This window comes from Podarcis raffonei, chromosome 1 (genome assembly GCF_027172205.1).
Source record: "Podarcis raffonei isolate rPodRaf1 chromosome 1, rPodRaf1.pri, whole genome shotgun sequence".
In the NCBI taxonomy this organism is placed as follows: domain Eukaryota; kingdom Metazoa; phylum Chordata; class Lepidosauria; order Squamata; family Lacertidae; genus Podarcis; species Podarcis raffonei.
In genome coordinates this window covers 6,214,277-6,239,021 of record NC_070602.1, presented here as the reverse complement: position 1 = coordinate 6,239,021, position 24,745 = coordinate 6,214,277, and the positions used below count along the sequence as shown (strand labels likewise).

At 47.2% G+C, this 24,745-nt stretch overlaps 1 pseudogene; it reads left to right on the top strand.

Moving 5' to 3' along the window:
- Nucleotides 1–22,340: 22,340 nt before the first annotated feature.
- Nucleotides 22,341–23,134, top strand: LOC128415635 (peptidyl-prolyl cis-trans isomerase A-like; annotated as a pseudogene).
- Nucleotides 23,135–24,745: the final 1,611 nt, after the last annotated feature.

Genomic DNA, 24,745 nt, shown 5'->3' with positions numbered 1-24,745 from the left:
TTGCTGAGTAATTGATAAGAACTTGGAATACAGAAAAGGGAGGCATGAGGAAGTCGGGGAAGAAAGGTATAAGAAACTAAGATACGAAATGGTACATGTTTTTTTTGTTCTGTTTTTGTTTTTTGTTTGTTTATGTATTTGTTATATGTTTGTGTTGTTATAAAAATCTGTAAAAAAAAATCATTATAAAAAAAAAAAAACAAGTTGATGGCCATCACTGTCTCCAGTGGCAGTGAGTTCCAAAGTTTTAACTATGTGCTGTGTGAAGAAGTTCTTTCTTTAATCTCCTTTGAATCTTCTAATATTCCTCTTCTTTGCCCATGAGTTCCAGTGTTACAATAGAGGGAGAACAACTTTTCTCTATTCACTTCCTCTGTGCCAGGCATAATTTCATAAATTTCATGTCTCTTCCCCCTCTCACTTTCTCTAAGTGACAAAAGTCCCAAACACTGCAACCTTCCTTCATCGGAGAGTCGTTCCGTCCCCTTGATAATTTTGGTTGTCCTTTTCTGAACCTTTTCCAACTCTGCAATATCCTTTTTGAGGTGAGGCGACCAGAACGGCACACGGTGTTCCATCTGCGGTCAGGTAATGGATTGGTACAATGGCATTGTGATGTTGACAGTTCTATTTTCAATTCCTTCCCCAGTTGTCTGTGCTTTCTTTGTGGGGCTGGCAGATGGAGAGTCAGCGCACAAGATTCCGCCTCATAGCTGGTCTGGTGAGGAAAATTCCCTCCGTCAAGGAACTCCAGTTGAGCTCAGAGGCACGCAGCCCCCTGAAGCACCAACATTTTTGTAAGCCGGGGGGGCGGGGAACTCTCCAGCCCTCTTTCTCTGGCTCTCTTGACTGTCCCCAGGCCACACCCTCTGCCTAGCCACACCCTCTTTCCCCAGGCCACGCCTCTCACTGCCTCTGCTCCCCATCCTTGAGTGTTCTTACCTGACAGGAGTGTAAGGTAAAGGTAAAGGGACCCCTGACCGTTAGGTCCAATCAACTCTGGGGTTGCGGCGCTCATCTCGCTTTATTGGCCGAGGGAGCCGGCGTACAGCTTCTGGGTCATGTGGCCAGCATGACTAAGCCGCTTCTGGCAAACCAGAGCAGCGCATGGAAATGCCGTTTACCTTCCCACCGGAGCGGTACCTATTTATCTACTTGCACTTCGTGCTTTCGAACTGCTAAGTTGGCAGGAGCAGGGACTGAGCAACGGGAGCTCACCCGGTCGCGGGGATTCGAACCGCAACCTTCTGATCAGCAAGTCCTAGGCTCTGTGGCTTAACCCACAGCGCCACCAGGCACATTGGAGTTAATTCTTTGTCAGTGAGAACGGGATCGGCACAGACTTGGCAAATGAGCGCAGCAGCTCACCCCGGTAGGTCTTGCCCCATGAATCACTTGCCAAGGCTAAAGGCCCGTGCTTCCCCAGAGCTGTCCATGTCTCCTCCTTTCCCGGGTTTCTTCCAAGCAATCAGAGACTGTGCCTGCATGAAGCCAACCTCTCCTCTGCCCTTTTCACACCTCTTCTGGTTCTGGGAGACATGCGTGAAGGGAGCTTGTAGTAGGGTTACCAGACGTCCCCGGTTCCCATGGACAGTCCCCGGATATGCAGATCTGTCCCCGGACAAATTCCGTCCCCGGAATGTCCCCAGATTTGCAAGTCGGTCTCCGGGAAATGTGACCGCGGCAGCCTCAGCAGCCCGGAGCCGGCCTGTTAGCGCAGTTGGCTCTGGCTGGCTTCAGGAGCTGCTCACTGCCGTGGCACCTGCCATTTTTCCTGCGCCATGGCAGCAGGCAGCAAGCAGCTCCTGAAGCCAGCCAGAGCCAACTGCACTACCAGGCTGGCCCCTCCTGGGCAACAGCCGCCCGCCCGTGACTCCCGAGCCTCTCCTGATCTATCAAAACAAAGGGGGAAGGAGATTGGGGAAGGCTCGGGAGTCATGGGCAGGCAGTGTGCCATTGCCCAGTTTTGTAAAAAACTGTGCATTTATGTTTCACAGGGTGCGAAAGAAGGGCTTTGCACCTTTATACAATATGCATGTGTGCTTGGGCCCAGGGTCTTTTGCCTCACCATCCCCACTACTGACTCCCTGTTGCTACTCAGCGCAAAAAAAAAAAGTGTCCCTGGATTAACTGAAAAAAATCTGGTAACCATAACTTATAGCAGCAAGAGGGGGACGCCCTTGGCTTCTTCCCCAGCCTGACTCATCTCTGCCTCTTGGCCTCCCTCTTCTCCTGCTTCAGCTTCTACCTCTGATTCTGGACTGCTCTCTGCCACAGACTCCTCCAGCTCACTAAGGCCTGTTAGCTCTCAAGCTACTGACACCTCCTCCCCATCTTCTCCCTCCGACCTCTCTTCTTTGTACCACCACCGCCTGGGCTCTGAGCCTTCTTCCCCTGGGGGTTCCCCAGCTGGTTCCTCCCCACCAGTCCTCTGCATCCAACCAATCCACGATATTACCTAACTGGAATGTGCCCTTGAACCAGAGGTGCCAGCTTGCGAGGGTGATTTTTTTGGGGGGACGCCGTGCATGTGATGCCAGGACATCTGGAGGAGCCAAATGCGGTGGCCGTGCAGCCTCAATGGCTGGCATCTCCTCCCCTTCGTGCCATCACTGGCAGGAGGGTGCTTCAAACCTCTGCTGTAGCAGCAGCAGGATGAAAAGGAGACGTCGTGCTTTTTGGACTTTGGGGGGGGGTCCCAGCACCAGCCCCCAAAATATAAGGGGGACCAAAAGGGCTCAGCCCTATGGAGCTGGCGCCCATGCCTTGAACTCTGGTATTGCCTCTGATAATAATACTAATAATTTATTATTTATACCCCGCCATCTGGCAGGGTTTCCCCAACTGCTCCTGCTTGGCTGGATGGAAGATATAGATAACTGTGCACAAAATACTAGTCTACTGTGCAGAGGTAAAACGCATATTCATTGCCACACCCATCAACTGCATGTGGCCCCTGGAAGGTTGCACAGTAGAAAATGTGGCCCTCGGGTTAGAAAAAAAATACTCACCATTGTTGTAAGTGGAAAGGCTAGACAGTGCCAGATTTAGGGTGGTGCAGGCAGTTATCCTGCACAGGGTGCCGAGCTAAGGAAGCTCAAAATGATAATAATAATAATAATAATAATAATAATAATAATAATAATATTTTTAAAACCCTATATTTATACGGGTACCTACTCAGGTTCGAATCCCCACGACAGAGTGAGCTCCCATTGCTCAGTCCCAGCTCCTGCCAACCTAGCAGTTCGAAAGCACGTCAGTGTGCAAGTAGATAAATAGGTACCGCTCCAGCGGGAAGATAAATGGCGTTTCTGTGCGCTGCTCTGGTTTGCCAGAAGCGGCTTAGTCATGCTGGACACATGACCCGGAAGCTGTACACCGGTTCCCTCGGCCAGTAAAGCGAGATGAGCGCCGCAACCCCAGAGTCGGTCACGACTGGACCTAATGGTCAAGGGTCCCTTTACCTTTACCTTTACTCAGGCCCAGTTGAGATGGGCAATTGAGTTTCCGCAGCTATGGCGTAGCACACTTGAGAGCATGCACAGAAGGGAAGAGGGCATACAAAATCAGAAATATTTAGGGGAGCGCCAAAATTTCTCCCCACACAGAGCGCCCCGTTACCAAAGTCTAACCCTGGACTAACCTACAGCAGCCCACAAGGCATGTAATTAACATCATGCACTGTCTTTAAAAGGCAGGGTCCTCCCTACATTTTGAAGCACACAGGCACCTGTCAAATACCTGAGAAAAATCGAGCGGTAAAGTGAGACGCCAAGTCCTTCAGGGCAATGCATAGTCCATCCAATAATATCTCAATTCTGTCACTTGAGTAAAAATTGCCAAGGGCGTTTGGACAAGCCTCTCTTTGTTCAGAGGTTATCTTCCAAGAGTTACAACATTATATCTTGTGGGCAAAATGAACGGGGTATTTGTAGTGGGAAGAAGCAAAGGATGGGTGCCCAGGCTGCCAGGTGACAAATTTGGCATCCCCAGAATTTTCAAGGGGGCAGCCAGGGCGAGGGATGAACCTTTTTTGTAGCACCACTTGTTGTTGTTGTTGTTTAGTCGTTTAGTCGTGTCCGATTCTTCGTGACCCCATGGACCAGAGCACGCCAGGCACCTCTGTCCTCCACTACCTCCCGCAGTTTGGTCAAACTCATGCTGGTAACCTCGAAAACACTATCCAACCATCTCGTCCTCTGTCGCCCCCTTCTCCTTGTGCCCTCCATCTTTCCCAGCATCAGTGTCTTCTCCAGGGAGTCTTCTCTTCTCATGAGGTGGCCAAAGTACTGGAGCCTCAGCTTCATGATCTGTCCTTCCAGTGAGCACTCAGGGCTGATTTCCTTAAGAATGGATGCGTTTGATCTTCTTGCAGTCCATGGGACTCTCAAGAGTCTCCTCCAGCACCATAATTCAAAAGCATCAATTCTTCAGCACCACTGGGGATGGTCAAACTGGGGGAGCCCAAGTCCACATGGCTTCTCCTCAATCTGAAGTCCACCCCTCACAGAACTGCAATTCCTAGCACCTTTAACAACAACAACAACAACAACAATAATAATATTAATAATAATAATTTTTTATTATTACCCCGCCCATCTGGCTGGGTCCCCCCAGCCACTCTGGGCAGTTTCCAACAAAACACTAAAATACAACAACGTGTTAAACATTAGAAGCTTCCCTAAACAGGGCTGCCTTTACATGTCTTCTAAAAGTTTGGTAGTTATTTTTCTCTTTGACATCTGGTGGGAGGGCGTTCCACAGGGCGGGCGCCACCACCGAGAAGGCCCTCTGCCTGGTTCCCTGTAACTTGGCTTCTTGCCACGAGGGAACCGCCAGAAGGCCCTCGGCGCTGGACCTCAGTGTCCAGGCTGAACGATGGGGGTGGAGACGCTCCAAAAAACTACGGATCCCATAATTCTTCGGAAAGGAAAGCATGTGCCTTGTATATATATATATGGCGTGCAGTAGGGCACCATTCCTTCCCCCCATAATGCCCCTCAGAGCAATACTAGGCCATTCCGTAGACTCACACAGAGAATCATTGGCACTATCGCTTTTTGGGGAGGGAGCTGCTGCACTCAGGGTCCTGTTTGTGACCTTCCACTGTAGGTAAAGGTAAAGGACCCCTGGACAGCTAAATCCAGTTGAATTTGGCCATGGGGAGCAGCACTCCTCTCCATTTTCAGGCCGAGGGATCCGGCGTTTGTCCGCAGACAGCTTTCTGGGTCATGTGGCCAGCATGAATAAACCGCTTCTGGCGCAATGGGACACCATGACGGAAACCAGATTGCATGGAAACGCCATTTACCTTCCCGCCGGAGCGGTACCTATTTATCTACTTGCACTGGCTTGCTTTCGAACTGCTAGGTTGGCAGGAGCTGGGACAGAGCAACGGGAGCTCACACCGTTGCGCAGATTTGAACCACCAACCTTCTGATCGGCAAGCCCAAGAGGCTCAGTGGTTTAGACCACAGCACGACCCGCCTCCTTTCGGTGTAGAAATGAGATTCTGGACCAATAGGCCATACGGATTGGCAGTGGATCTCCTGGGTTTTAGCAAGGGCACATTCCTGGTTTCAAATTGGGTTGGGGACCACGTGTAGGGATTCCTGCATAGCAGGGTGCTAGACTAGATGATGATGATGATGATGATGATGATGATGATGATGATGATTTATTTATACGCCGTCCATCTGGCTGGGTTTCCCCAGCCACTCTGGGTGGCTTCCAACCGAATATTAAAAACAATACAGCATCAGACATTAAAAACTTCCGTAAACAGGGCCGCCTTCAGTTGCCTTTTAAAAGTAAAATAGTTGTTTATTTCCTTGACGTCTGATGGGAGGGCGTTCCACAGGGTGGGTGCCACTACCGAGAAGGCCCTCTGCCTGGTTCCCTATAACCTCACTTCTCGCAGGGAGGGAACCGCCAGAAGGCCCTTGGCAATGGCTGGATGATGGGGGTGGATAACCCTCAGGATCTTTTTCAACTCTCATCCATCCACACAGCCTTTACTGAGGTGGGGGCAGATTTTAAGCTGTGTGACCCCAGCTTTTTGGCCCATGAAATCGATAGAAACCGGCTTCCCGATACTTCTGCATTTTCTTATTCTGGGTGCAAGGCAGATTTTTTATTTTATTTTAAAGGTAAAGAATCCCTGGATGGTCCGACAATCAGATCTTCCGTCTCAGCAGAAGGAAAGAAAAGCAATTAAGATCAAAATGCTACTTAGCAGCCCAAGGTGCAATCATTACGTCCCCACTGACTGTTGCCGGCTTAGCATCTCCAAACAGCATCGAAGGACTTCGCAGGCATTAGCAGGCTAATGAACGCCAAAACTCCTTTTCCCTGAGCTGGGCTTTGAACAAGCTGGTCATTGGCCCAGGAGTCTCCCAAGGAGTCGGCTGACCTCATGGTTTTATGCTGAGATAGGTGAGAGGGTTTGATTGATTTCTCACACCGCCCCGTTTGGGACAATTAGCATCCCTAAAAACAATCAGCCGCAGCATCCATCAGGCCCCATCCCAGATTGATTTTAGGCAGGCAGTAAATGTTGAGTTTCTGTTAATTGGTTCTCATGGGAAACTTACAGATTCTGGCTTCACACAATTAACTCAAGGCAGTGTTAATTTACTCTTGGCAGAAAGCCAAGGTCAGCTTGACCTAGAAACTACTTACTCTGATTGGTTAACGACCAGCACTCAACTCTGTTATCTAGGGATTGCTAGGACAGTGTGATGTTGTGGGTGTGTTAGGAGTAGGAGTGCTGTGTGTGGTTAAGAGAGAGAGAGAGAGAAAGAAAGGATTTATTTTGCTTTGTTTTGTATGCAGAAACTCTGCTGGTTTTATTTTTTCCTTTTAATAAATCCTGTAAATAGTTATTCTGAGTCTAGCTGACTAGTCATTTCCACCTCAACTAGCTTCTTCGCTGTGCAGGAAAACTCTGCTACGTTTGGGCTAAAGCCATTAGAGCTATGCCTGACACTTCAAAGTTCCATGAGGTTATGGGCATTGTGCTGCCAGCCTGAGTTGCGGTGGTGTCAGCATCAACGGCGTTGGTTCCAGTAGTTCCAGAAGTTGTTGTTCCTGTTGGTGCAGCAGATGGACACTGGCTGGTTCCTGACTGTGGTGAGCTGGTGACGCAGCGGACACAAGGACAACAGCTGCAGCGTGTGAGTGCTGGGTGCTGTGGTTCCTGTTTTCTCTCTCGGTGGTCGTGAGTAGCTGGTTCCGGGTTCCAGGGACATCGCTCTCAAGATGGCCTCACAACCAGTTCAGATGGCTTTTGAGCGTCTGAATGACTCCAATTACTTGCTGTGGTCGGAACGCATGCAGGCAGTGCTGCAGAGGGATCGTCTCTGGCAAGTGGTGAGTAAGTTTCCTGCGAAGCCTGATGATGAGGACCTCGATAAAGACCAAAGAGCAAGGGCCACAATTGTCTTGGGGCTGGAAGATTCCCAGTTGCCGTATGTGAGGGGAATCAAGACAGCTAGAGGTGTGTGGCAAGCACTTAAAGAACTCCATGTGCGTGAGACAGCGGTTTCCAAGCTGTTCATTCGCAAGGCATTGTACAAGGCAATGTTACAGCCTGGGGTTACAATGCAAGAACACCTACACAGTTTACAGTTAAAGTTTGCTGCGCTACAGGAAAGAGACTGTGCGTTAGACCAGCAGGAGAAGGTGGCTATTATTTTGAGTTCTCTCCCGGAAAGCTGGGATAATTTAGTTTTGTCTCTAGAAGGCATACAGGAGCGTGATTTATCAATCAGTTACGTTACTGGGCGTTTGATTGAAGAATGGCAGAAGAGGCAAGAAAGGTCGTTTGCTGCAGAGGCTTCTACAGGCGGGCGGTTTGGAAGGAGTTCTCATGCCGTGCCAGGGGTGAAGCAAGAGCAGCGTGCCGGTGAGGAGTCTGCGTTTGCTGTTAGGCGTTGTTTCCGATGTGGGTCTTCAGCGCATCTAAAACGACAATGTCCTGAGTTGGTCAAGTCTCAGTGGCCAGTGCAGGAGCAGAGACGAGATCAGCAGCAGCAGCAGCAGCGTAAAAAGAAATTCTTCAAACGAAAACAGTCGGCTCAACTGGTGACCGCCGAGGTCAAGATTGCTGATGAGAAACAAGCTGTCTGGGTGGTCGATTCGGGAGCGTCTCAGCACATCGTAAATTCAGATGAATTGTTTGTTTCCAAGAACTCAGCACAGCGCAGCCAGGTGGCTCTAGCAGACGGAAGTACTTCCGAAGTGATTTCGGGGGGTACAGTTTTTGTTCCTTGTCTTCGTGAATGCCTGCAAAATGTACTTTGTGTGCCATCATTAAGGAGCAATCTGATGTCTGTAGATTGTTTGCTAAAAGCTGGGTTTAAAGTGTATTTTGAAGGAGACAGTTGCATTATTAAGAAGGCTGGTGAGATTTTAGGCACTGCTAAGTCAGAGGGAGGCTTGTTTTGGCTTAAAGCAGGATCTCAAGTTGCAGCAGTAGTCAGTAAATCTCAGCCTGCAGTGAATAACAAAGCTATACATGACAACTGTGTGCACTTATTGCATAGGAAAATGGGGCATGCTTGCTGGAAAAGTGTACTAAAAATGTCTGAATTGGCTGATGGGGGTAATTTAAAGAGTTGTAACAAGTACCTTGATTGTAACGTTTGTAAAAAGGTTAAAACCCACAGAGTCTCTTACCCCAGAAGTGACAGAGTTAGTGAGTCACCGCTACAGCTGGTTCACATGGACGTAATTGGTCCATTTGCTGTAAGCAGGGGTGGATCGCGTTTTTCACTAACAATTGTGGATGACGCCACACGTTATTCTTGGGTTTTTCCCATGAAGAATAAGGGTGACGTGTTCACTAAGTTTAAAGGCTGGGTGGCATCTGTGGAAAGATTTCTGTCCACTAAACTCAGAAGGATTCAGACGGACAGAGGTGGCGAATTTATGTCAAATGCTTTTAGAGATTGGTTACAAAAGCGTGGCATTGGGCATAGAAAAACGAACGCTTTTTCCCCAGAGGAGAATGGCGTTGCAGAGCGAAAAAACAGATCTTTACAAGACATGATGTTTGCCATGCTTGATGATGCTGATTTGCCCATGTCTTATTGGGGGGAGAGCATGCTCACCGCGTGTTATCTCCAAAATAGGCTCTTTCATCAAACAATAGGTACAACCCCGTACTTTAAATTGTTTCAGAAAAAACCCAAAATTGACCATTTGCATGTGTTTGGATCAAAAGCCTGGGTGTTAATTCCAAAACAAATGAGGAAGAAGGGAGATCCTAAGACCAAACAGTTAGTGTTTGTGGGTTACCAGGAGCTGGGAAAAGGTTTCCGCTTTGCTGAAGGGACAAATGGCATTGTGATCTCCAGGAATGCCAGTTTTTGTGAACATAGTGGCTGGGAGAGACTACATGCCAATACTGAGGTTTGGTTTGAACCTTCCCAGGAGCTTCATGACTCTGAAGGTAAACATAGAGAATCAGAGTCTGAGGGGGAGGAAAGTTCAGATAAGAGGTCTCAAGAAAGTGGAGTTGCCCAAAGACCAGTTGTTAAGCAACAAAAGAGAGGTCATAGTTCTGAGGAGGAAAGTGGGTCAGAAGAAAAATTTTCTCCCAGAAGATCTAAAAGACAAAACAAAGGAGTGCCTCCAGTGCGTTTTTCTCCAGATACTGCAAATGTGTTTAGTGTGATTGCAGAGCCCAAGAGTTTTCAGGAGGTGTTAAAGTTACCAAAAGAGGAGGCAGAGCTCTGGAAAGAGGCAATGGAGGAAGAGATGTCCTCTCTGAATGAGCACAAGGTTTTTACACCAGTAGCAGCGCCTGAGGGGGCAAAGATTGTAGGCTGCAGGTGGGTGTACAAACTTAAACCTCTGGTGACAGGAGAGTACAAATACAAAGCTCGTTTAGTGGCTCAAGGATACTCTCAGAGGCCTGGAAAAGATTATGACGAGACTTTTTCCCCTACTGCTAAGGGGGACAGTGTAAGGCTGATTTTAACGCTTGGAGCAAAGAGAAAACTCCTGTTAAACCATTTTGATATCCAGACTGCATATTTACATGCATCAATATCAGAAGACCTGTATCTAGCCGAACCGCCTGGTTATGAGACAGGTTCCAATAGAGTGTTGAAATTAAACAAAGCTCTATATGGTCTCAAACAGGCTGCAAGATCTTGGAACAAATGTTTCCATGAGGCCTTAGTGTCATTTGGTTTCAAGCAGAGTACAGCTGACAATTGTGTTTATGTACGTGGTACAGGCAGTGATCAAGAGTTTTGTCTGATTTATGTAGATGATGTATTGTATGCTTGCAAAACAGATAAACAAACTAAAAGGTTTGCCAAGCAATTGTCCAGTAAGTTCAAAGTGAAAGACTTAGGCCCGGTTAGGACATATCTAGGGTTGGAAGTGTGCTGGGCCCAAGATGGCAGCTGCCTAATTAGTCAGCAGAACAAAGTTAAACAACTACTGACTACATACAGGATGCAGGATTGCAAAGGGGCAGTGGTGCCTATGGATCCAGGTTTCATAAAAACACTTCATACAGACGAGAGTCCTGAATTTGAACATCCTGATGTATATCATTCTGTAATTGGAAGTTTATTGTATCTAGCACAATGGTCCAGACCTGATATTAGCTATGCAGTAGGCATATTAAGTAGATTGGTCTCAAAACCCACACTAAATGCCTGGAAAGGGGTAAAACAAGTTCTGAGATACCTCAAACAGACAATTGGCTATATGTTACAATTAAATTCTTCAGAGGATGAAATGTTGAGTTGCTACTGTGATAGTGACTGGGGAAATTTGCCGGATAGAAAATCTGTCACAGGACTGGTCATAATGGTCGGTGGAGCTTTAATCAGCTGGCGGTCACGCAAGCAAGACGTTGTAAGTGTGTCATCAACGGAATCCGAGTACGCCGCATTGAGTGAATTGTGCAACGAGGTGATTTATTTCAAGCATTTGTTAACAGATTTAAAAGTAAATTGTGGAGAACCAGTACAAGTTTACATTGATAATCAAGCTTGTATAACCTTAAGTAAAACAGAGGGTTTCAAATCGCGTTCCAAACATATCTCTGTAAAATACCAAAATGTGCGTTGCTGTGTACAAGACAATGTAATCACCTGTACTTATGTATCAAGTGAAGAAAATGTAGCAGATGTGTTAACTAAACCATTGGCAAAGGTAAAGAACAAGCAAATGTGCAAGGGTTTAGGTTTGCTGGAAAAATAATCTCCTACATAGGTGTTACTTGATGTTAATTGTCCAGCAGAATCTGTGAGGGGGTGTTGAGTTTCTGTTAATTGGTTCTCATGGGAAACTTACAGATTCTGGCTTCACACAATTAACTCAAGGCAGTGTTAATTTACTCTTGGCAGAAAGCCAAGGTCAGCTTGACCTAGAAACTACTTACTCTGATTGGTTAACGACCAGCACTCAACTCTGTTATCTAGGGATTGCTAGGACAGTGTGATGTTGTGGGTGTGTTAGGAGTAGGAGTGCTGTGTGTGGTTAAGAGAGAGAGAGAGAGAAAGAAAGGATTTATTTTGCTTTGTTTTGTATGCAGAAACTCTGCTGGTTTTATTTTTTCCTTTTAATAAATCCTGTAAATAGTTATTCTGAGTCTAGCTGACTAGTCATTTCCACCTCAACTAGCTTCTTCGCTGTGCAGGAAAACTCTGCTACGTTTGGGCTAAAGCCATTAGAGCTATGCCTGACACTTCAAAGTTCCATGAGGTTATGGGCATTGTGCTGCCAGCCTGAGTTGCGGTGGTGTCAGCATCAACGGCGTTGGTTCCAGTAGTTCCAGAAGTTGTTGTTCCTGTTGGTGCAGCAGATGGACACTGGCTGGTTCCTGACTGTGGTGAGCTGGTGACGCAGCGGACACAAGGACAACAGCTGCAGCGTGTGAGTGCTGGGTGCTGTGGTTCCTGTTTTCTCTCTCGGTGGTCGTGAGTAGCTGGTTCCGGGTTCCAGGGACATCGCTCTCAAGATGGCCTCACAACCAGTTCAGATGGCTTTTGAGCGTCTGAATGACTCCAATTACTTGCTGTGGTCGGAACGCATGCAGGCAGTGCTGCAGAGGGATCGTCTCTGGCAAGTGGTGAGTAAGTTTCCTGCGAAGCCTGATGATGAGGACCTCGATAAAGACCAAAGAGCAAGGGCCACAATTGTCTTGGGGCTGGAAGATTCCCAGTTGCCGTATGTGAGGGGAGTCAAGACAGCTAGAGGTGTGTGGCAAGCACTTAAAGAACTCCATGTGCGTGAGACAGCGGTTTCCAAGCTGTTCATTCGCAAGGCATTGTACAAGGCAATGTTACAGCCTGGGGTTACAATGCAAGAACACCTACACAGTTTACAGTTAAAGTTTGCTGCGCTACAGGAAAGAGACTGTGCGTTAGACCAGCAGGAGAAGGTGGCTATTATTTTGAGTTCTCTCCCGGAAAGCTGGGATAATTTAGTTTTGTCTCTAGAAGGCATACAGGAGCGTGATTTATCAATCAGTTACGTTACTGGGCGTTTGATTGAAGAATGGCAGAAGAGGCAAGAAAGGTCGTTTGCTGCAGAGGCTTCTACAGGCGGGCGGTTTGGAAGGAGTTCTCATGCCGTGCCAGGGGTGAAGCAAGAGCAGCGTGCCGGTGAGGAGTCTGCGTTTGCTGTTAGGCGTTGTTTCCGATGTGGGTCTTCAGCGCATCTAAAACGACAATGTCCTGAGTTGGTCAAGTCTCAGTGGCCAGTGCAGGAGCAGAGACGAGATCAGCAGCAGCAGCAGCAGCGTAAAAAGAAATTCTTCAAACGAAAACAGTCGGCTCAACTGGTGACCGCCGAGGTCAAGATTGCTGATGAGAAACAAGCTGTCTGGGTGGTCGATTCGGGAGCGTCTCAGCACATCGTAAATTCAGATGAATTGTTTGTTTCCAAGAACTCAGCACAGCGCAGCCAGGTGGCTCTAGCAGACGGAAGTACTTCCGAAGTGATTTCGGGGGGTACAGTTTTTGTTCCTTGTCTTCGTGAATGCCTGCAAAATGTACTTTGTGTGCCATCATTAAGGAGCAATCTGATGTCTGTAGATTGTTTGCTAAAAGCTGGGTTTAAAGTGTATTTTGAAGGAGACAGTTGCATTATTAAGAAGGCTGGTGAGATTTTAGGCACTGCTAAGTCAGAGGGAGGCTTGTTTTGGCTTAAAGCAGGATCTCAAGTTGCAGCAGTAGTCAGTAAATCTCAGCCTGCAGTGAATAACAAAGCTATACATGACAACTGTGTGCACTTATTGCATAGGAAAATGGGGCATGCTTGCTGGAAAAGTGTACTAAAAATGTCTGAATTGGCTGATGGGGGTAATTTAAAGAGTTGTAACAAGTACCTTGATTGTAACGTTTGTAAAAAGGTTAAAACCCACAGAGTCTCTTACCCCAGAAGTGACAGAGTTAGTGAGTCACCGCTACAGCTGGTTCACATGGACGTAATTGGTCCATTTGCTGTAAGCAGGGGTGGATCGCGTTTTTCACTAACAATTGTGGATGACGCCACACGTTATTCTTGGGTTTTTCCCATGAAGAATAAGGGTGACGTGTTCACTAAGTTTAAAGGCTGGGTGGCATCTGTGGAAAGATTTCTGTCCACTAAACTCAGAAGGATTCAGACGGACAGAGGTGGCGAATTTATGTCAAATGCTTTTAGAGATTGGTTACAAAAGCGTGGCATTGGGCATAGAAAAACGAACGCTTTTTCCCCAGAGGAGAATGGCGTTGCAGAGCGAAAAAACAGATCTTTACAAGACATGATGTTTGCCATGCTTGATGATGCTGATTTGCCCATGTCTTATTGGGGGGAGAGCATGCTCACCGCGTGTTATCTCCAAAATAGGCTCTTTCATCAAACAATAGGTACAACCCCGTACTTTAAATTGTTTCAGAAAAAACCCAAAATTGACCATTTGCATGTGTTTGGATCAAAAGCCTGGGTGTTAATTCCAAAACAAATGAGGAAGAAGGGAGATCCTAAGACCAAACAGTTAGTGTTTGTGGGTTACCAGGAGCTGGGAAAAGGTTTCCGCTTTGCTGAAGGGACAAATGGCATTGTGATCTCCAGGAATGCCAGTTTTTGTGAACATAGTGGCTGGGAGAGACTACATGCCAATACTGAGGTTTGGTTTGAACCTTCCCAGGAGCTTCATGACTCTGAAGGTAAACATAGAGAATCAGAGTCTGAGGGGGAGGAAAGTTCAGATAAGAGGTCTCAAGAAAGTGGAGTTGCCCAAAGACCAGTTGTTAAGCAACAAAAGAGAGGTCATAGTTCTGAGGAGGAAAGTGGGTCAGAAGAAAAATTTTCTCCCAGAAGATCTAAAAGACAAAACAAAGGAGTGCCTCCAGTGCGTTTTTCTCCAGATACTGCAAATGTGTTTAGTGTGATTGCAGAGCCCAAGAGTTTTCAGGAGGTGTTAAAGTTACCAAAAGAGGAGGCAGAGCTCTGGAAAGAGGCAATGGAGGAAGAGATGTCCTCTCTGAATGAGCACAAGGTTTTTACACCAGTAGCAGCGCCTGAGGGGGCAAAGATTGTAGGCTGCAGGTGGGTGTACAAACTTAAACCTCTGGTGACAGGAGAGTACAAATACAAAGCTCGTTTAGTGGCTCAAGGATACTCTCAGAGGCCTGGAAAAGATTATGACGAGACTTTTTCCCCTACTGCTAAGGGGGACAGTGTAAGGCTGATTTTAACGCTTGGAGCAAAGAGAAAACTCCTGTTAAACCATTTTGATATCCAGACTGCATATTTACATGCATCAATATCAGAAGACCTGTATCTAGCCGAACCGCCTGGTTATGAGACAGGTTCCAATAGAGTGTTGAAATTAAACAAAGCTCTATATGGTCTCAAACAGGCTGCAAGATCTTGGAACAAATGTTTCCATGAGGCCTTAGTGTCATTTGGTTTCAAGCAGAGTACAGCTGACAATTGTGTTTATGTACGTGGTACAGGCAGTGATCAAGAGTTTTGTCTGATTTATGTAGATGATGTATTGTATGCTTGCAAAACAGATAAACAAACTAAAAGGTTTGCCAAGCAATTGTCCAGTAAGTTCAAAGTGAAAGACTTAGGCCCGGTTAGGACATATCTAGGGTTGGAAGTGTGCTGGGCCCAAGATGGCAGCTGCCTAATTAGTCAGCAGAACAAAGTTAAACAACTACTGACTACATACAGGATGCAGGATTGCAAAGGGGCAGTGGTGCCTATGGATCCAGGTTTCATAAAAACACTTCATACAGACGAGAGTCCTGAATTTGAACATCCTGATGTATATCATTCTGTAATTGGAAGTTTATTGTATCTAGCACAATGGTCCAGACCTGATATTAGCTATGCAGTAGGCATATTAAGTAGATTGGTCTCAAAACCCACACTAAATGCCTGGAAAGGGGTAAAACAAGTTCTGAGATACCTCAAACAGACAATTGGCTATATGTTACAATTAAATTCTTCAGAGGATGAAATGTTGAGTTGCTACTGTGATAGTGACTGGGGAAATTTGCCGGATAGAAAATCTGTCACAGGACTGGTCATAATGGTCGGTGGAGCTTTAATCAGCTGGCGGTCACGCAAGCAAGACGTTGTAAGTGTGTCATCAACGGAATCCGAGTACGCCGCATTGAGTGAATTGTGCAACGAGGTGATTTATTTCAAGCATTTGTTAACAGATTTAAAAGTAAATTGTGGAGAACCAGTACAAGTTTACATTGATAATCAAGCTTGTATAACCTTAAGTAAAACAGAGGGTTTCAAATCGCGTTCCAAACATATCTCTGTAAAATACCAAAATGTGCGTTGCTGTGTACAAGACAATGTAATCACCTGTACTTATGTATCAAGTGAAGAAAATGTAGCAGATGTGTTAACTAAACCATTGGCAAAGGTAAAGAACAAGCAAATGTGCAAGGGTTTAGGTTTGCTGGAAAAATAATCTCCTACATAGGTGTTACTTGATGTTAATTGTCCAGCAGAATCTGTGAGGGGGTGTTGAGTTTCTGTTAATTGGTTCTCATGGGAAACTTACAGATTCTGGCTTCACACAATTAACTCAAGGCAGTGTTAATTTACTCTTGGCAGAAAGCCAAGGTCAGCTTGACCTAGAAACTACTTACTCTGATTGGTTAACGACCAGCACTCAACTCTGTTATCTAGGGATTGCTAGGACAGTGTGATGTTGTGGGTGTGTTAGGAGTAGGAGTGCTGTGTGTGGTTAAGAGAGAGAGAGAGAGAAAGAAAGGATTTATTTTGCTTTGTTTTGTATGCAGAAACTCTGCTGGTTTTATTTTTTCCTTTTAATAAATCCTGTAAATAGTTATTCTGAGTCTAGCTGACTAGTCATTTCCACCTCAACTAGCTTCTTCGCTGTGCAGGAAAACTCTGCTACGTTTGGGCTAAAGCCATTAGAGCTATGCCTGACACTTCAAAGTTCCATGAGTAAAGACGTCTCTTTTCCATGTGGCTTTTAATGGCTTTTAATATGCAGCTGAAAGTTTTAATTCTGCTTCACTTTAAGTTAAGCAGAAGGCTGGGTGTGGTATGTATGGAAGGTAAGGCTCAGAGCAGGGGTCAGCAAACTTTTTCAGCAGGGGGCCGGTCCACTGTCCCTCAGACCTTCTACGGGGCCGGACTATATTTTGAAGGGGAAAAGATAAACGAATTCCTATGCCCAGAAATAACCCAGAGATGCATTTTAAATAAAAGGACACATTCCACTCATGGAAAAACACCAGGCAGGCCCCACAAATAACCCAGAGATGCATTTTAAATAAAAGCACACATAAGTAAAGGTAAAGGTAAAGGTACCCCTGCCCGTACGGGCCAGTCTTGACAGACTCTAGGGTTGTGCGCCCATCTCACTCAAGAGGCCGAGGGCCAGCGCTGTCCGGAGACACTTCTGGGTCACGTGGCCAGCGTGACATCGCTGCTCTGGCGAGCCAGAGCCGCACACAGAAACACCGTTTACCTTCCCGCTAGTAAGCGGTCCCTATTTATCTACTTGCACCCGAGGGTGCTTTCGAACTGCTAGGTTGGCAGGCGCTGGGACCGAACAACGGGAGCGCACCCCGCCGCGGGAATTCGAACCACCGACCTTTCGATCGGCAAGCCCTAGGCGCTGAGGCTTTTACCCACAGCGCGACCCGCGTCCCTAAAAGCACACATTCTACTCATGTAAAAACACCAGGCAGGCCCCACAAATAATCCAGAGATGCATTTTAAATAAAAGGACATATTCTACTCGTGGAAAAACATGCTGATTCCCGGACCATCTGCGGGCCGGATTGAGAAGGCGATTGGGCCGCATCCGGCCCCCGGGCCTTAGTTTGCCTACCCATGGCGTAGAGATACCCCCTGTATGAAACCCAGGAGTGCTGCTGCCAATCTGTGTAGACAATAGAATCGTAGAACTGTAGAGTTGGAAGGGACCCGAGGGTCATCTAGTCCAACCCCCTGCAATGCAGGAATCTCAGCTGAAGCATCCATGACAGATGTCCATCCAACCTCTGCTCAAAAGGAAGGAGAGTCCACCACCTTCCGAGGGAGACCATTCCCTTGTCAAACAGCTCTTACTGTCAGAAAGTTTTTCCTGGTGTTTAGCTGGAATCTCCTTTCTTGCAACCTGAAGCCACGAGTTCGAGTCCTACCCTTTGGCGCACAAAGGGGAAGGGAAGGAGATGCACCTGAAGGTTATAAGGATACAGGATGAGGAGCAAGCTGCAAAGTTTCAAGTCATTTCCAAGCCCTCCTGTTCGGGGAATCTCTTCTTTTCCTTCCGTAGACATGCTGGGCATATATAAATATTGGTGGTCATAATAAGGTAGAAGAAACTCATCCTGCAAAATTGCTCCTGTGGCTCTTGTCCAAGCCACAAGGAAGCGCAGCCAGAACATGGCAGTCCATTTAGAGGCGACATTCGGAGACTCCTTAAGAATGTCAACAGCCTCTTGGCTGTTGCCATTCTGTCTGCTTTTGGGGGACGTCAACCTAGTCTTCCTTTTTGGAATGTTATCTGTTTGTATTGAAACACTGTGTAAGGATTTAGTTTAACAAAACATTTTTTCCCTGTACATCAGGATTCACAAAACCCTGGGTCTCCAGGTGGTGTTGTTAATTCCAGCTACGACCTGGTGGAATGCTCTGTCCCAAGAGACCAGGGCCCTGCAGGATTTACCGTATTTTTCGCTCTATAAGACGCACCAGACACAAGACGCACCTAGTTTTTGGAGGAGGAAAACAAGAAAAAAAATATTCTGAATCTCAGAAGCCAGAATAGCAAGAGGGATCGCTGCACAGTGAAAGCAGCAATCCCTCTTGCTGTTCTGGCTTCTGGGACAGCTGCGCAGCCTGCATTCACTCCATAAGACGCACACACATTTCCCTTTACTTTTTAGGAGGGAAAAAGTGAGTCTTATAGAGCAAAAAATACAGTAACTTCTTTCCGCAGGGCCTGTAAGACAGAGCTATTCCGCCTGGCTTTCAATCTGAATTTAGCCTGATCTTTTATTCCCCTTCCTTCCCCCCTCCCCTTTTTATGAAGATTACCCACTCTGGGATCCCACAGCTCGTCTCCTCGCTGGTCCAAATAAGACTAATTTAACCAGCTAGCCCTGGTGATCATCTAATGTTTATTGGATGGATTTCCCCCCCTAAATTGATTTTTGAATTCAGGATTTATTGTTATTCACGTTTTATGCTGTATTTTATGCTGTTTTTTGTTGCATCAATTAAGTGTTTTAAATTTGTTGTTAGCCGCCCTGAGCCAGGTTTTCTGAACTGGGAAGGGCGGGGTATAAATAAAAAAATATTATTATTATTATTATTATTATTATTATTATTATTATTATTATCATTATATTATTATTATTATTATTATTATTATTATTATTATTATTATTATTGCCTCCGCGAGTGCAGCCAATTACCGGGGATGGTGGGAGCTGTGCTCCAGGAGAAACTGGAAGGATTAGACAAATGGATGGTGTCATGGACCAGCTGGATGACAAGAAGTGCCTGGGCAGCACCAGCCGGGGAACCCCCAAGGGAAACCCTAGAGGAACAGGGCTCAGAGCTGGGGATTGGGGGTGGGGCACCAAGGAGAGGTCAGAGCGGGGAGATTGAGAGAGGTGCCGGATTCCAAAAGGGCCACAGGGTTTGGTGAGCAGGAGGAGCTGGTGACAGGGAGCGGTTCCGACTCTGAGGATGAAGCAGAGGAGGGGGGTTGAGAGACTGCTGAAGAATCCAGGCGGGTCTCCCTCTCCTGCTGCGGCAAGCTCCCCTCCCCTCCCCACTGGTCTCCAAGAACTTGCAGAGTCATGAGAACAGCAGAACAGAGGCCCAGAGGTATGCAGATGCAGTTTGAGAAGAAGAGGAGGAGGAGGAGGAGGAGGAGGAGGAGGAGGAGGAGGAGGAGGAGGAGGAGGAGTTTGATTTGATAGGCAGCCCTGTTTAGGGAAGTTTTTAATATTTAATGCTGTGTTGTTTTTAACACTCGATTGGGAGCCGCCCAGAGTGGCTGGGGAAACTCAGCCAGATGGGTGGGGTTGTTGTTGTTTAGTCGTTTAGTCGTGTCCGACTCTTCGTGACCCCATGGACCAGAGCACGCCAGGCACCTCTGTCCTCCACTACCTCCCGCAGTTTGGTCAAACTCATGCTGGTAACCTCGAAAACACTATCCAACCATCTCGTCCTCTGTCGTCCCCTTCTCCTTGTGCCCTCCATCTTTCCCAGCATCAGTGTCTTCTCCAGGGAGTCTTCTCTTCTCATGAGGTGGCCAAAGTACTGGAGCCTCAGCTTCAGGATCTGTCCTTCCAGTGAGCACTCAGGGCTGATTTCCTTAAGAATGGAGAGGTTTGATCTTCTTGCAGTCCATGGGACTCTCAAGAGTCTCCTTCAGCACCAGAATTCAAAAGCATCAATTCTTCGGCGATCAGCCTTCTTTATGGTCCAGCTCTCACTTCCATACATCACTACTGGGAAGACCATGGCTTTAACTATACGGACCTTTGTTGGCAAGGTGATGTCTCTACTTCTCAAGATGCTGTCTAGGCCTGTCATTGCCCTTCTCCCAAGAAGCAGGCGTCTTTTAATTTCGTGGCTGCTCTCACCATCTGTAGTGATCATGGAGCCCAAGAAAGTAAAATCTCTCACTGCCTCCATTTCTTCCCCTTCTATTTGCCAGGAGGTGATGGGACCAGTGGCCATGATCTTCGTTTTTTTGATGTTGAGCTTCAGACCATATTTTGCACTCTCGTCTTTCACCCTCATTAAAAGGTTCTTTAATTCCTCCTCACTTTCTGCCATCAAGGTTGGGTGGGGTATAAATAATAAATTATTATTATTATTGTTGTTATTATTATTGATATTCTGCTTTATCACTACCCTAAGGAGTCTCAAAGTGGCTAACATTCTCCTTTCCCTTCCTCCCCACGACAAACACTCTGTGAGGTGAGTGGGGCTGAGAGACTTCAGAGAAGCCCAAGGTCACCCAGCAGCTGCATATGGAGGAGCGGGGAAGCGAACCCAGTTCACCAGATTACAAGTCCACTGCTCTTAACCACTACACCATACTGACTGCTTGGGAGAGGAAGAGCCTTGGAGACGGTGGAAGACAGGGACCTTCAGCCCTGGCAACTGCTCCATAGGGGCAAGACCCACTGGGGAATGTGTTGCTGAGACCACTAGGCCACGTTGTATGTTCATTAACTGGCAATGGAGATCTGCTTCCTTACTGCTGACCCATGTCTGACTCCTGACAGTGGGTAACCTATTAACGACTATTGGTTATGACTAATGCACCCTGCCTCCAGTTGATGGAAGCTGTATCCCTTTGAATACCACTTCCTGGGAATCACAAACCAGGAGAATGCTGTTCCACTCAGGTCCTGCTTTCAGGCTTTCCGTAGGCAACTCAGCCACTGTGAGAGCAGGATTCTGGGCTAGGTGGGCCTTTGGACTCTTCTCCCATTCTAGGGCCATAGCTCAGTGGCAGAGCATCTGCCTTGCATGTAGAAGGTCCCGGGTTCAAATCCTGGCATGTCCATAGGGGACTAGGAGGGTTCCTTGCCTGAACCTTTGTAGAGCTACTGCCTGTCAGTGAGGTCAATGCTGTAGTAGATGGAAGACTCTGTGCTGGTCCCGTGGGTTACCCGAAAGGCGAGGTCCAAGTCCGGTCCGTGGTCAAAGGTGCAACGTGGAGGCTGTCCGTAGTAGCTGAAGCCGGGTGCTGGGCAGGGAGTCGGGTGAAGTCAGGAACAGGCTTGCAAGCAGGGAGCCAGGGCGGGTCAGGAGGTCTGTCCGAAAAGCAGGACAGGGTTCAGGCAGGAACTAGCAACCAACAATGTTTCTCCCGCAACTTGGGACTGGGGTTGGCCGGCTTTTATCTGCCCCAAGGCATAGGGCGGCCCCGATCCTCTGGTGACTCACCTCTCCTGGCCTGGAGGCGAGCACTCCTCCTGCGGGAACTTAGTTCCCTCCGCCTCTCTGCCCTGAGCCTCTGCAGGAGAGAGGCTCTCTGCCCTAAACCTCTGCTCAGGAGAGGCTGGAGGGTTACTGGACCCAGAGGCAATGTCACCTTCCCCTGACGGGGCTGAGAGTGGAGCACCTGCAGGCAATGGGTCCTCCATCACCTCAGGAGCCAGAGCAGACTCAGCTGGTGCCAGCACCTGAGGATCCAGCACAGGTGAGGACCCTTCAGGCTCATGGCCCAGCCCCAGCTCAGCTGGGTCTGGAGGCAGGGAATCCTGTGCAGGCTGGGATCCCTCAGGTTCAGCATCCGAGTCCAAATCCCAGGCCATCACAGACTCCTACATTCGTGAACCAATGGGGCTGTGAACGTTCTCTTGTCTCTGAAAGAACCAAGTTGAGGAACATACTGGGGCTGCTCCCCTCGAAGAAGCTCTGCGTAAGCAGAACGAGGGAGTCGTGCAAATGGAACCAATCCAAGTGACTGACATCTCCACTAAGCAGGAGAGTCAGAAATGTTAGCAGAAGCAGTTTTCATGCCGTGGGTGGGCAAAGGGCCAAGCGCAGGGAAGGGAGGGACTCTTCTGATACCTTCAGTTGCAAAGGGGAGCAGAAATATCCGCAGTAGCATGGCCAGCGAATTCCGCCTGTAGCAAGCAACCCAGGTGAATGATATCATTGCCTTTTAACAGGAAACAGTGGCCGAAGAATATGCGCGGGGTGCACTTGATAGCCAAGCGAAATGCTACAAGGACCTCAACGTGCTTATCGCATTTCCAGAAACATGAGCATTTCCCCATGAGCTAATGAATGCAACCTCATTCTGAGAACAAATCATTGCCTGCTCTCTTTCGTGCTCCTTACTGTGTGGAGAGGGCTTGATGCTGGTGCTGCCTGATACCGCTGCCGCCGGTTTTTTTCTTTTTTTTTTAAGCTACCCCCTTCCTTTATTCGACTCATTCCCGCCATCATGGTCAACCCGGTCGTGTTCTTCGACGTCTGCGCCAACGGTGAGCCCTTGGGGCGCGTCACCTTCGAGCTATTTGCAGACACGGTTCCAAAGACAGCAGAGAATTTCCGTGCCTTGAGCACTGGGGAGAAAGGTTTTGGTTACAAGGGGTCCTGCTTCCACAGAATCATTCCTGGGTTCATGTGCCAGGGTGGTGACTTTACTCGTCATAATGGAACAGGTGGTAAATCAATTTACGGTGAGAAGTTTGCTGATGAGAACTTCGTCCTCAAGCACACAGGTGCTGGCATCTTGTCTATGGCAAATGCTGGTCCCAATACAAATGGTCTCAGTTCTTCATCTGCACTGCCAAAACTGACTGGTTGGATGGGAAACATGGTCTTTGGCAAAGTCAAAGATGGAATGAATATTGTGGAAGCAATGGAGCGCTTTGGGTCAAGGAACGGCAAGACAAGCAAGAAGATCACCATCTCTGACTGTGGGCAGCTGTCATAAAATTCCTTTGTCTTAACAATCAACCATTTCTTCTGTAGCTGGGGTTAGTCCCCTGTAATCCTTGTGCTCCTGACTTACGGCTGCTTTTCTATTGGGTTTCAATTTCTGCTCCCTCACAAGTCCAGCTGGACTGAAGACAACTTTGTTTGCAAAGTGAAATAAAACGAGTTAAACCAAAAAAAAAAACACACAAAAAACACACGTCATAAGTTTTGGCAAGGCAAGGGAAAGAGCTTCAGCTCAGCGGCACAGCCCCTGCTTCATGTGGAGAAGGTTGACCATTCCTTCACGTTGGAGGTGGTCTTCTGGAGCTCACAGCAGCCTGATTCAGTGCTCACCGCCTTGGTGTCACCCTCAAACATGGCCTCCTAACTGCCCACTGTTGACTCCAGGTCATTTAGGAACAAGGAATCGTAGAATTGCAGAGAGTCATCTAGTCCAACGTCCAGCAATGCAGGAATCTCAGCTAAAGCATCCATGACAGGTGGCCATCCAACCTCTGGAGGTGAAAGTCCACTTCTTTCTTTCTCCATTGCAAAAACTGCCCATTTACACTGGTCCTGTGCTTCAATGAGAGCCTTTGCTCTTGGAACATCCAGGCCCAAATATGTGGCCTTACAGGACTCCTCCAGTTTGGAGGACATCCCATAACTCATCCTTTACTGGCCTTCTACTTTAAGAGCCAGATACAGAACAGGGCAGTTGTCCTTTAAAAGAGCAAGCAGCTCCTCAGAGGGGCCAGCTAGCCCTCCTAAGGCCTGAGAAAACTTGCCTGGCCACACCTGGTACATATCTCCACATGTGGTGGGAATGCACAAAAACCCAGCCTTTCTAGAATTCGATATTCCAAGAATTAATAAAATAACAGAACAACAAGTTGAACCAGAATTGGCTTTACTAAATATATTTCACAACAAGAAGCAGGATTTACATAATAAAGAATTAATAAACCATTTATTGCAAGTGTTAAGATGCAACATAACCAGACACTAGAAAGACCTTTCCAGCATAATGGTAGACAACTGGTACAAAGCAGTTTGGGAGACAGCTGTTAAGTTGTGGGTGAACATATCAGACGACACAGCGATTCTTCAAACAGCTCTTGTTTATTCACAGGCCAGAACAGAACTGACTGAAGGGCTCAGCCAACCTGCTTATATAGAGCTCCACTACAAAGCAGCAGTAACCACTTTCTGTAACTATCCAATCACTGAACGTCACTTTCAATTCCTTATTTGCATATGCGGACCTGAGTGAAAACTATCTACAGTATTCCCCTGCTGGCCCAGGGTGAGAACTTCAGTACATAACAACAGCCTTCCTTGAGAGATTAACAAATAAACTACGCTTCCCTTTGTTTTTGTTTAAACCAGTTCGCGAACCAAAAACTTACACATTGACCATCCATAAGGACCTATATGTCATGGACATTACTGCAAATGTATTGCGCTATTTTTGTGATAGACAAGTGACATGGGAAGACCTGGTCCATTTGTTTGTATCATCTACTATTCCTATGATCCTTGTTTATAAAACCCAATAATAAGTTATTCCAAAAAAGGAGAAGATTTGCCTTGCTGGATTTAAGTACTTGAGAGGCGCACCAGCTCCTATCCAATCTACTCTGTGCATGTGTAGACAGAGCCTATTGGATCCTGCAGCCTACAAAATCTGAAAAGTCCCCCAAATATGCATGGATCCAGAGGGGTTTGGAAGCAGGCCTCCTTGCTGCCGTTCTGAGAAACGAGACAGCTTTTAATAAACTTTTCTCGCTAGCTTTGCTCGTAAGGAATGATT